We start from the raw sequence: 12,676 nt of genomic DNA, 5'->3' as shown, positions 1-12,676 counted from the left end.
TAACACAGAAATGTAAGTTGAATAGGAATTTAGGTCAATTTGTTACACCAAATTAATATGTCAAGTTAGAACAACTAACAACTTTAAGTTGGTTATTAGTATTGCCAACAAAGGCTTATGAGCATGCGCAGTTCGAATGTTTTTTTAAACAACGCCATTTTATTTTCTCCTGTTTCATTTTCGAGTCACCTTAAGCGGCCTCTGTTTATTCCCTCATTGTGGTCGCTCTGGTAAGTGTAGTTCTATGTGTATCAATTCACAATATGATTTAAATGAAGTTTATTCACAATATGCACTTTTGTACAACATAGGTGGCGGCAAGTTAGTCAGTTAAATTTTCCCGCCTGGGCTTATTGTTGCCTCAGGTCAGACGTCGCCTATTTTTTCTGCCTGACAGAGTAAATTAATCTTTCCGGTAGGTGCTGTTCTTTATATAATATTTACCATAAGAGTTGAAATGTGTTTGTTCAAAATATGTGCTTTTGTATGCCGTTTTAGAGTTGCCTCAGGCGTCGCCCAGTTAACGTTGGTCCGTCATTGGTATCGCTCCGGTAAGCGGTGGTTCTTTGTGTATCAATTAAAGCCATGATTTAAATGAAATTTGTTCACAGTATGTACATCTTTACAATGGTGTAGGTGGTGGCAAGTCAGTCATTTCAGTTTTCCTGCTTTGTCTTCGAGTTGCCTGAGAAGTGTCAGACGAGACGAGCGCGAGTTTTTTTTTCCTCGACAGTGCAATCGCTCTGGCAGGTAAGTTAACTTAATGTTATATGCAGGCTATGAGAATAATTAACAGTAAGGTCTGAATGGTATTTGTTCACAATTTGTGCTTCTGTACAGCTGCTTAGATGGCTCCAAACTGGTCAGTTCAGGTTTCCTTTTTCGTCTTTTTGAGAAGTCTTTTAGTCATTCGGTGGCTTTTTTTTTTTCCAGACAGTAGTATCATGACTTAGGTAAGCACTGTTTTATATCATATTAAGTAAAGGTATTTAATTATTGTTAAGGATATAGAGTTTTCTTTTTTTGTTTATAATATGTTCATTATGTACAGTAGTGTGGGTGCCTTTGAGTTTTGAATAAGGTTAAGTTATAAGTGTATTAATAATTTTTTTTAAACAAATGTAACCGTATAAGATAAGCTTGTGTGTTTTCGTCTCAAAGATGTATTTTCTTCTTTTAACTTCTTTTAAATTTATGTGCTTATGTTTGCTTGGCATGCTATTAATCTGTATGTTTTAAAAATGCAAATAACTTAAGAGCTATTTTAAAGCTTAAATTCATAGTTTTTTTTTTTTTGATATTCGTTTAACCAACTTGCTTGTTTTTAGATAGTACTTTAAAGGGATAGTTCACCCAAAAATCATAATTATGTCATTAATAACTCACTCTCATGTCGTTCCAAACCAGTGAGACTTCCATTTAAGATATTTTAGATTTAGTCCGAGAGCTCTCTGTCCCTCCATTGAAGCTGTGTGTACGGTCTACTGTCCATGTCCAGAAAGGTAAGAAACACATCATCAAAGTAGTCCATGTGACATCAGAGGGTCAGTTAGAATATTTTGAAGCATAGAAAATACATTTTGGTCCAAAAATAGCAAAAACGACAACTTTATTCAGCATTGTCTTCTCTTCCGTGTCTGTTGTAAGAGTTCAGAACAAAGCAGTCTGTGATATCCGGTTCGTGAACGAATCATTCGATGTAACCGGATCTTTTTGAACCAGTTCACCAAATCGAACTGAATCGTTTAAAACGGTTTGTGTCTCCAATAACTTTTTTTAATGTGACTGACACTCCCTCTGAGTCAGAATAAACCAATATCCCGGAGTAATGCATTTACTCAAACAGTACACTGACTGAACTGCTGTGAAGAGAGAACTGAAGATGAACACCGAGCCGAGCCAGATAACGAACAAAACATTGACTTGTCGGTGTTCGGATCACCAGTAGTTATTTCGGACAGTTTGATTCAATTAACCGGTTGAAGAAAACGGTTCACCGGTTCTTTTGCACTCAATGTAATGACGTCATTTGCGACGATTGCAAGCCTTCGGTTTACCCACACTCATAACACTAGCACAGAATCAGTTCAGAATCAATCACCAAAAGAATCAGTTCAGTTCAGACGCTCTGTGTGTCGGTCTGCTTCACGCTGAATCACACATGCACAGTATCATCAGCTCCTCGGTTCTCGAATCGGACGCGTCTGACAGAAACAGTTGCAAAGTAACTAGCTGACTTAGTCATAAGTTGGGCCAACTTAAAATTTTAAGTCAACTAAACACAAAATTAAAAGTTTACCTAAAAGTTCACTTAACTTAATATACTATGTTGATTGGACATGCACAAAAGTTTGTACAACTAACTGACCTATACGTTGAGCAAACTCAAAAATCTGCTGAAGTTTGTTGCCTTAAAATTTTAAGTTGGCCCAACTTTTGATTTTTTACAGTGTGCTTTTGACCATCTTTTGGCAAAAAAAAAAAAAAAAAAAAAAAAAAAAAAAAAAAAAAAAAAAAATATATATATATATATATATATATATATATATATATATATATATATTTAGTAATTATTTTGCGTTAGCTGCTGTTTCACAATACATGAATTACACTAACGAATAACAGTAAAATGCTGGAAATATTTTTTTCTTGCACTTGAGATATGATTTACACCTTAACAAAGCCTCTCTCGTGCATGCAACTTTAATTTACACTTACAGTTCTACTGTATCTACTGTATCTATCTATCTATCTATCTACATCTATATCTATCTATCTATCTATCTATCTATCTATCTATCTATCTATCTATCTATCTATCTATCTATCTATCTATCTATCTATCTATATATATATATATATATATATATCTGTGTGTGTATATTATATATTTCCAAAAATACAAAATAATCCAGTAGGTTCTCATTACATTTAACAAACAATAAGGAGATGCCACATTACCAGCATGAAAAGAGAACAAGTGGACATCTAAAAACACGTACTGAATTCCACTTTTAACGCTTCTTCAAGAGGATGAGTCCATCTAGTGGACACCCATCATACTGCAGCATCCTGAGGACATGAATGATGATAATGCATGGATATTTGACAAACCTCGGCTTCCCCTCGTCTTCATATTCTTCATGTAGAGAGTGGTGCATAAAAATGAAAGAAAACAGGTAACTCACTGACCATCTGCCATGCAGCCGAAACATGTTCTGACAAAGTTATGAAACTGTATTTACTCAGAATGTTCAGAGCGAGTTTTCATGATGAACCTCTGTAATTTATGTCAACATTATGGGGGCATTTCTGAACGTTCTGGAATAAATAGTAAGCAGTAACCTTTAGAGAACAGTAGATGAAAGTCAAGCTCAAATGTTTCAGAAAAACATGAATAGACACGTGACCGATCCAGTCTTCATGACTGCTAAAGCTTTTATCATGCTAGTGAAATACGCTTCAAAAAGTGATGTCATAATCAAGTATAACAGGTTTAATAACCCTTTTTCTTATAATAAAAATAACAGAACATTTAAATACACAATAACTTTATAAAGGAAACAAAATGTTTCAAGCAGACTTTAGTCATTAAAATCAACAAAGAAGCTAACATGGAATTAAAAACAGACAGTGAATGGCAACACATTGCTGATTTCTCAGTGTCTGCAGCAGAGGGCAGTGCTGTTGTGATGATCCTCTGTTCATCTGATCCTTCAGTTGCTTTGCTTTCATATGCTTGAAAAGCCACAGAAAGTCAATGAATGCAGTGTTTATTTCTCACACCGTCATGGAAATCAACACAATTATGTTTCTGTAATCAGAATAAACTGTTCGAGCTCCACTCAAGACTGAAATATCTCATTAGCATTAGTCTAATCTCTGTTATATTAAAGGAGAAGTTCACTCAGAGAATAAAACATGCTGAAAATGTGCATCTGAGATCAGGATGAGTGTGTTTCTTCATCAGGTTTGTAGAAATGTAGCACTGCATCAGTGTCTCATCAATGGATGCTCTGCAGTGAATGGGTGCCGTCAGAATGAGAGTCTGATAAAAACATCACAATAATCCACAGTCCATCAGTGAACAGTTAATATATTCAAATTTATTTATTTATGTAAAACAAATTTTATTTATTTTAACCAAATTATATATTTCTTACTCATTAGAATTTGATTCATTTATTCATTTTCATTCATTTAATAAAATGCTTTAATGTATTTATTTAAATCAAATCGATTACTTTTTAAATATATTTTTCACATTTTATTTTCTGCCAAATTTAGTTTTTTTAAACTCCCTTATTTTTCAAATGTTCAAACCTTTTCATGGAGCTCATCATGGACTCCAGAGCCAGTTCTGATGGTTTATGTAATTACACTCCCATCACAGTGTGTGTGTGTGTGTTGTTAAAGTGAGTGTGTTAACAAGACGTGACGTGAGGTCAGCTTTAATGTGCTCCTCGTGTCTTTAACAGCTGCCCTGAACTCTTTGTAAGGAGATCAGTCTGATATCGCTCCCATTAGACATCAGTAATACAATAGAAATCATTCAAATGAACGTGTTAGCGTACTTACTTTACTCTTTCAGTCATTGCCTCTGGATGCGTCACAAAAGCAGATCTGAGAATAAAATAATAAAAATTAAATTAAAATAATAAATAAAACATTATGTATTTATTTTTTAATCAATTTATTTCAATCACGTTTATTTAATCCGAAGGATTATAAAAACTCTGGTCCAATATGGTTTGAATGTAGATTTAGGTTTGAGTTGTTTCTTCTAAATGAGATGATCTAATGCTCTAATGTAGCTCTTAATATACAGCTTACTGATCTGGACAAATGTGTGTTTTATCATACTTGTATCTTGTATCTCAAAAAGCACATACATGGAAATGTTTTTAATGTAATTTTCAATTTTCTCTGCACAGACCATCATCAATGGACAATGAAAAATCAAAGTGGCTTTCCATCAAGAAAGAGCCAGTGCTGTTATTCACTGAAGATCAGGAGCTGTGACAAACTGGGATATGCAGCTGAAGTGTTAAATATTGCTAATAAAAACAAATAAATGTTACAAACAGTACTGACTGTTTTCAAACAGGTTTCCTGAGCACATTCCCCTGACCGTCTGTCATTGGTCAGTCAGCGAGTTGCTCTCACGTGATTGGTCGAGTCAGATCAGTGAGTCATCCTTCAGGAGTCAAACTAACGACTGACTCACGATAACTCACACCTGAATCACACTCTGTGTGTTTGTTCTGACACTTATTTGTTTAAACGTCCCTCATTGTATTTCTCTTTGGTCAGGATTAGACCCTGAAAGCACCCGTGATGAGGATCTCTGTCGGTTCTCCTGAGCCGGTTCTGTTTGACTGTTTTCTGGAGGATGGGGTCGAGCTGGACCTCGTTTCTTCTCTCTGCTGTCAAACTGTTTACCAGGATGATGAATGTTTGCCGGAGCTGAATGAGTTCCAGGCCTGAGCGCACTCATGTTATGTCCAGATGGAGCAGGATTTGGTTTGGACCGGAGTCTGTTCTCAATCACACATGTTCCTGTCTGGGATGGAGAGAAGCTCTGCTCGATGCATGAGTCTGAGAGGAGCGTCTCGCTGCAGGGTGAACGCCGGGTCACATACATGAGCTGGAGATCACAAATACTAAACTTCAGATGCAGCACTGATAACCAACTTTTTGATAGCCAACCACTTTTTTTTTTTTTTTTTTTTACAAAATTAATACATTTTATGTATATATATATATATATATATATATATATATATATATATATATATATATATATATATATATATATATATATATATATATATATATATATATAAATATGTGTGTGTGTGTGTGTGTGTTTTATATGTTCTATTTTTAATTTTTTTTTTGTCTTTTTTATCATTATTTATATCTATTTTTATTATTATATTTTTATTAGAGATAATAATCCCCTATCAATTTGAATAAAAAACACTGAATAATTATGGAAGCATATGGGTAGCATTATTCAATTTGGGATGTAATATGCAAAATGACAATGCAATATGTAAAATGGCAATGCATTTCTGTATTTACATTTACATTTTCCAATACATTTGTGCAACGTTTGGTGCAAAATGAAAATGAAAATTAAATTACATAATTTTCATTTGCCATTTACTACACCAGTTTTAAAATGTAAAATGAATATTAATTTTAAAGCTTTCTAAGTTGCAAAATTAAAATGAAAATGTATTACAGAAATGATTAGATATGTCTAACATGTTAAAGCAAAAACTGTGGCAAAATGATCATTTAAATGCTATTTTTCTTAATTGCATTAACACTCACAGTCAAGACACTTACGATTGCATTTTCATTCGGTGTCCCGCAATGAATGTAGCAAAATTCAATGTGCACATTGAAAATGCATTCCGAGCCGATCACGTGTCCCCGCCCTCGCGCCACGTCAATCATTGTGTGAACAAGGCGGGGCTTACAGAAGGTCAGAGACTCAAGTCTCAAGAAGAGGATTCAATCAAGTGAGACAACATTGACAAGACAGTTGGTCCGTGTATGTTTTGATCATTTCGGTTTATGGCTTCAATATTTCATTCAGACTTGTGGGCGGAGCTGAAACGCTGCTTTCATCTGATTGGTCGAATCGGATCGGTTTTCATCTGACAGCCTTCAGCTCGGTCTTGTCATTCTTTCAGGCAGAATAAGAGTCAGTGCGAGTGAAGCACTGAAATGTCTGAAACTACGCTCACTGTTAATTAGCATAATATTTGAATCAGATGTAGCTGGGCACATAATTCGTGCTGCTGAGACCTGCAAATTATTTCTAGGTTGTAGTATTATATGAATATTGTCCCACTGATAAAAACAGTGCAAATAGTTCTGTCCCTTTGGATAACAGTGAAGTGGAAATTAAAATCAATAATAGACTGAACAGTTCCATGTCTGTAACATTTACCACTCTCATCTTTTAAGTCATAATGCACTAGGTATGTGTGTGTGTGACATTAATAAATAATTGTAAAAATGAATATATTTACATTTCTAAATAAAAATAGTAAAATTAGCTCTATGCTGCTCAGTGCTCCTGTAGCTTACCCCAGAGCGCCCTCTCGCGGCTGTAGACGGTAATGTTTTCTCTTGGTCTTGAATAAATGTGACATATAGTCCAGTGCGACTTATATATGTTTTTTTCCTCGTCATGACGTATTTTTGGACTGATGCAACTTATACCGAAAAATACAGTTAACATTATTATTATTATTTATTATGAGAGTAATTGACACAGACTAGAACTGTAATGTTTCACCCAATTCAGCTCATATCTTTAGACTCGTCTGACTAGTGTTGCTTGTATAACTGGCCAGACTTACCTTCCCAAAAAATCCTATTTAATTTTATTTCATAAATTTAACTATATTTATTTCCACTTTACTGTTATCCAAAGGGACAGAACTATTTGCACTGTTTTTATCAGTGGGACAATATTCATACAATACTACAACCTAGCACGCACGAATTATGTGCCCAGCTACATCTGATTCAAATATTATGCTAATTAACAGTGAGTGTAGTTTCAGACATTTCAGCTGAAGGCTGTCAGATGAAAACCGATCCGATTCGACCAATCAGATGAAAGCAGCGTTTCAGCTCCGCCCACAAGTCCGAATGAAATATTGAAGCCATAAACCGAAATGATCAAAACATACACGGACCAACTGTCTTGTCCATGTTGTCTCACTTGATTGAATCCTCTTCTTGAGACTTGAGTCTCTGACCTTCTGTAAGCCCCGCCTTGTTCACACAATGATTGACGTGGCGCGAGGGCGGGGACACGTGATCGGCTCGGAATGCATTTTCAATGTGCACATTGAATTTTGCTACATTCATTGCGGGACACCGAATGAAAATGCAATCGTAAGTGTCTTGACTGTGAGTGTTAATGCAATTAAAAAAAATTGCATTTAAATGATCATTTTGCCACAGTTTTTGCTTTAACATGTTAGACATATCTAATCATTTCTGTAATACATTTTCATTTTAATTTTGCAACTTAGAAAGCTTTAAAATTAATATTCATTTTACATTTTAAAACTGGTGTAGTAAATGGCAAATGAAATTTATGTAATTTAATTTTCATTTTCATTTTGCACCAAACGTTGCACAAATGTATTGGAAAATGTAAATGTAAATACAGAAATGCATTGCCATTTTACATATTGCATTGTCATTTTGCATATTACATCCCAAATTGAATAATGCTACCCATATGCTTCCATAAATAATACTGTTTACATTACATTTACAGTATTATTTTAACATCAACAAAATAATATTATAGCTTTTATTAATAGTTATAATTTATTTTGATACTATTATAGTTTTATTAAAGGTTAAATTATTTTTATTTTTTATATTTTTTGCTAAATAAAAAAAAATCAGTTTTATTCTTATCCCCTATATATCTAAATAGTTTTTGTTATTTATTCATTTATTTATTTTTCATAATTTAATTTACTATGTACTATACTAAATGGAAAGTTGGAAATATTTCCTTGGAAATTTGCTGAATTAAAATAATGTTTTTTTATTTCCAGTAAATGTGATTGTTCGCAGGCGCACATGTTTTTAATGTGATGAGCGATGAGTACTTCAGTACTTCAGTAATTTAATCAGTCATGCTGAAGTGAGTGTTTGTACTAATGTGTGCTTCTCTGTGACATGTATCATGGTTTATGCTGTTCAAAAAAAAAAGAAAAAAAGAAAGAAAAAAGGGATAAAAATGGCAGGGCAGTGAATGTTTTATATGCGCAGTATAGAGTTTCAGAGCATCTTTAATTGGTTTTATAAGCAGCCCAGAGAGGTGAAGTGGCTCTGATTCCTTCGCTGATCTGTCACACACTGATTTATTCCTGTTCATTAGTTCAAGTGTTTAAGTGCTGCAGTGTGTATAAACTGTGTTTCATAGAGGCATGTGCGACAGAGCGCTGGTTTGTGTGATTCTTGGCTGACCGTGACGCCAGTGGAAGTCGTGTTTCAGGCCGTTTGTCCTCATTAAACATTCATTTACCTTTTAAAGTATTGGTGCTTCAGCAGTTGTGTCACCATCCCTGACCGCTGAGTGGTCTGAAGCTCATTACAGGCCGGTTTGTGCTGTCAGACCTCAGTGTAATGAGCTCAAAAAGTCACTTTGGTGAAACAAGACTGGTCCTGGCACTAAACTGTTAGTTTCGGGTGTCACAGGGTGGTAAGGGAGCACCGTGGAAAAACAGGAACTGGGTCCAAATGCAGCACACTTCTTAAGCAGTGCAGTGTATACTGCAGTGTAGTACATCATTCAGGTACTAATGCCGAGTGTCCATATAGTGTGCAGAGCATAAAGCCAAAAGAGGTGCCGGTACTCTATTATAGCCAATTTATTTATTTCTTTTCTGTTTAAAAAAAAAAAAAATTAATGACTCCCCTCATCCCCTGAGGTAACAACAACTATACTGAAGGGGTTTTATATACAGCAGTCAACAGACGACCTTATAATAAATCCTTTTATTAGTTTGTGGATTTGCTTGAGCTAGAAAGAACTACTGAACATAAATAAAATGTGCAATCCTTTGTAAAAGCTACTGCATTACTTCCTTCAAACTCTAACTGATTCAAATTATTCGCGATCCCCAAACTGACTCAAATGCTTCGCGAACCCGCTTTGAACTCCCGAAATGACTCCAATGATTCGCGAATCCGCTCCGAACTCACGAACTGATTCAAATGATTTGCGATCCCCAAACTGACTCAAATGATTCGCGAACCCGCTACGAACTCCCGAACTGATTAAAATGATTCGCGATCCCCGAACTGATAAATAGGGGACGCCCCCGGACGTTCTGAACGTCAGCTTAGGTCTGCAGAATTTCCGCTTTATAACGTTCGCTGGCGGACATTCGGAGGACATTCGTCTGAGACAGTTTGTGAACGTCCCTGTTTCGTCCCTCATCTGCCATTTCCATTCCAACACAAAAATTCAGTCCTTTATCTTTTATCATCAGACCTGACCAGTGTTGGGCAGAAACTAGTTACATGTAACTAAATTACGTAATTAATTGCAAAATAAATGTAGCTGTAATCTGTTAATGTAGGGTAAACTGTAATTAAATTACAGTTAATTATGATATTGTTAATGATTACAAAAGGGAGTTACATTTGAATATTTTCACACATACACATATTTAAAATATGAGACACCAATGTTTCTGTAGTTGAAGACAGAATATTACACAAGCTTATTCCATAACTGTTTTATTTCCTATTTTGGTTTATGTAAATGATTATTGATTGATTGATTGATTTTATTTTTAGATGAATAGTATCATAGCTATTTAACTATATCTTATGATTTTAAATCTGTATTTAACCTAAAAAAGATTGCAAAGTAAAAAGTGCTGCCAAAGTCCTATTTTGAGGTGGTTGTACTTTACAATCTTAATTCAAGTGAAGAAGGATTCTGAAATCTGAGAGTAATCAGTGTTGAGTACCACTGTATCATTAACCCTGCCTGCTTTAAATGATTCAAAATAATCACAATTAAAAAAAACAAACAATAGAAATTTAGAAAAGTAATGTAATAATAATAAAAAAGTAATCAAATGTAATCAGTTACATTACTCAAAGTCACTTGAAACAGTGACACTAACATATTACATTTTAAATAAGGTAATTTGTAATCTGTAAACTATAACATTTCCCAAGTAACCTTCCCAACACTGGACCTGACACCTTACAACTCACACGAAGATAGTTGACAAAATCTAACTAATATAAACTCACATTGTATTTTAAAAGGTATTTTTGCCTAAAACAAAATCCTAAAAAAAGAAAAAAGAAAAAAAACTGTAATAATAACAGATTGCAAAATAAAAAAAAAATTTTTGATTTGCAAATTGATATTATTATATATTTTTTACTATATAGATTTTAATACATTGTAAAATAAAGTTAATGTTAAATTAACGATTTAAGAGAAAATTTGGAAAAAGAAAATATGAGTAACTTCTGTAATGAAAAATGTCATTAAATCAGGAGTCTGTTTTCAGCATTTAAACATCAAAATCATGATGCCTTTCAATAATATAATTGAACATAGCTACAATTAGGTTTATGCATGAATGAAGAAAATATGTTTGCATCCCAGGAGCTCTACTAGAATGTTATAGAGTGAATGCCAAGGAAAACATGAAGAAAAGAAAGTGAAAAATAACACAGGTAAGACAAATAAATTAATTATTTTCATTTACGTATTAAACTGTTTATTTGTGCTATATAAATAAACTTGTATTGTATAAACTGTTGGTAAGCCGACAAGAAAAGTTATTCAACTCAAATGATTCGCGAACCCGCTACGAACTCCCGAACTGACTCAAATGATTTGCGATCCCCAAAATGACTCAAATGATTCGCGAACCCGCTACGAACTCCCGAACTGACTCAAATGATTTGCGATCCCCAAAATGACTCAAATGATTCGCGAACCCGTCCGAACTCCCGAACTGACTCAAATGATTTGCGATCCCCAAAATGACTCAAATGATTCGCGAACCCGTCCGAACTCCCGAACTGACTCAAATGATTTGCGATCCCCAAAATGACTAAAATGATTCGCGAACCCGTCCGAACTCCCGAACTGACTCAAATGATTTGCGATCCCCAAAATGACTAAAATGATTCGCGAACCCGCTACGAACTCCCGAACTGACTCAAATGATTTGCGATCCCTAAAATGACTCAAATGATTCGCGAACCCGTCCGAACTCCCAAAATGACTCAAATGATTCGCGAACCCGTCCGAACTCCCAAAATGACTCAAATGATCCGCGAAGCCGTCCGAACTCCCGAACTGACTCAAATGATTCGCGAACCTCAAACTGGTTCAAATGATTCACGCTCCATACTCCGAACTAGGAAGAATTAGGAAGCGTTCATTGTGAAGGGCGCTCTGAAAAGCGGCAGCGCAGGCAAAGGATTAAAACCTCTATTAAAACAGATGTCCAAATGAACGTACCGGTACGATAAAAGCACGTTCTGAGCGCACGGAGGTGGCAGTACGCTCAAGAGCTATATTTGGAAGTGGCGGTACTGAGTACCGGTGTGTACTGGCCCACTTAAAGCACTGGTGTGGTTAGTATGGTAGTTAGGGTGTGATTGTGAACACAGCAGGTGTTTGCTCACTGGATGCCAGCAGATTCACCAAACACGTGTGAGTGTTTTTATCTCCACACAACGACCGCCACACTTTGTCTGTTTTTGAATCACTTTGTTATTATCTCTTGCACACTTGAGCTGAGCAAGTGTAAATCATTTCCCATGTTTGTTGGAGTGATTGATGATGCTGAAGCAGACGGCAGGTCACTGCATGCAGCGCTTCATTCCAGCATCATGTCTCTGAGTGTATCCCTCTTACTCTTAAAGGAGCAGTGCATCCAGAAATCAAACAGCTGATGTCACACGCCTTGCTTTCCTCTGGCGGTGTTTTACTGTGTGTTGTTGTTTGTGTGAGTTCTTTGTGTCCTGATGCTAAACACACGCTGCACTGTTGAAGTAGTGAATCACACTGGATAATTAAGCCTTTATCCAAATACACATTAAACGGTGTTGGCCCACACAGTAACCAGCGCTTTAA

Source organism: Carassius auratus, chromosome 34 (genome assembly GCF_003368295.1).
Source record: "Carassius auratus strain Wakin chromosome 34, ASM336829v1, whole genome shotgun sequence".
Lineage (NCBI taxonomy): Eukaryota > Metazoa > Chordata > Actinopteri > Cypriniformes > Cyprinidae > Carassius > Carassius auratus.
This window is presented reverse-complemented; position numbering follows the sequence as displayed.